The sequence below is a fragment of the Eucyclogobius newberryi genome, unplaced genomic scaffold, assembly GCF_026437365.1.
Source record: "Eucyclogobius newberryi isolate DKJ021-1_F unplaced genomic scaffold, fEucNew1.0.hap1 SCAF_3, whole genome shotgun sequence".
In the NCBI taxonomy this organism is placed as follows: domain Eukaryota; kingdom Metazoa; phylum Chordata; class Actinopteri; order Gobiiformes; family Gobiidae; genus Eucyclogobius; species Eucyclogobius newberryi.
Window position 1 is genome coordinate 4,072,962 of NW_027315945.1, and position 1,482 is coordinate 4,074,443.

Genomic DNA, 1,482 nt, shown 5'->3' on the forward strand with positions numbered 1-1,482 from the left:
CGCCTTTCAAGACATGAGTACACCTTACAATCAGACAAGCAGCATTAAATTAGGATAAGTTTGTTATCTTAAGTTCGGCGGCAGGACCACACCCCTTTTACGCCCCTTCCTGCGGCTGAACTATTTAAGCATCCAGGTCACACAGACCCTCCCTCCCACCCTCTTTTAATTCTTCTATTTCTTCTAATTCATCTCCTGGATGGGTGATACCCACAGCCTCATCGCCAGAAGGCCCAAAACAGCATCCATTTCTGTAGATTTGTGTTGTTCATGTTTCTCGTATGTCAATACTTTGCATCGTAGCTGAAGTCGTGGTCCTTGCTAATGAAACACATACTTGACCCACTGTCACTGCAGGGTTTCCATGGCCAGTGTTGTGCCTGAACGCGGTCATTGAACGAATGTTCATGAATAGATTTTTTAAAATTTCGTTCAATAAAGTGTCAGATTTCTAGAGACTTCCAGGCGAAAAACACACTGTTATGTTTCCCGACAGAGCTTATGCCTGGCAAGTGTGAGAGCTCCAAAGTTGTAGAGGCCGATAGCAATATTGCAGATGGATAGAGATTTTGCGCGCTGCAGCGCACTGCGCATGCGCATCAAAACAAAAAGCAGCATGGACGCAACAGCAACAGAGCAGCAGGAGTCGCCCTACGACCAGTTACAAGAGTTTTATGATAAGGTCGGTCCTCAGCAAACCTGAAACGGCTCATTGAACTGAAGCACCTGGTTAACTGGGCTGATACACAGAAACAAGTGTTAAAGCAACAGATGAGGAAGTCATCTGAGGAAGGATTCACATTGGAAATCTGACATATAGTTTCAGCATTAAACTAATAAAATAATTGCTGCCTGTGGTTGTATTTGGGCTGTGGAAATAATGTAGAAAAATTATAGCTCGCAAAATTGAAAAAAAGAACTGAACTAGTTCATTTTGGAGCTGTGAACTGAATTGAATTATGAACTACGAACTGAACTAGTTCATGTAGAAAGTTAACTTTCCCAACACTGTCCATGGCAATTACAATGATTCTAACGTCATCATTTTAGTCCTACAAGTTAAAGGCGCAATGGACGATTTTTCGCCGATTTGAGAACTCAAGCGGAAATGCACATGCCACTCCCCCGTGCTCATGCCACTACCCCGTGCACATGCCCCTCCCCCGTGCACATGCCACTACCCCGTGCACATGCCCCTCCCCCCGTCCACATGCTCACTCCCCCCGTACACATGCCACTCCCCCGTCCACATGCCACTCCCCCGTCCACATGCCACTCCCCCGTGCACATGCCACTCCCCCCGTGCGGAAGCAGAGAAAAGCCTCGCTGCTAGACTTGCGTTTGTTTATTAGCGCAACAGATCACATCGCATCTCTCGTCTCCCGTAGATTTCCGTCTTCTTCTGAGTCAGCTCGAATTGTCTTTCTCTGTCTTCATTTTGTCCCGTCACTGAGGGAACTATATTATGATAGATCCATGCGC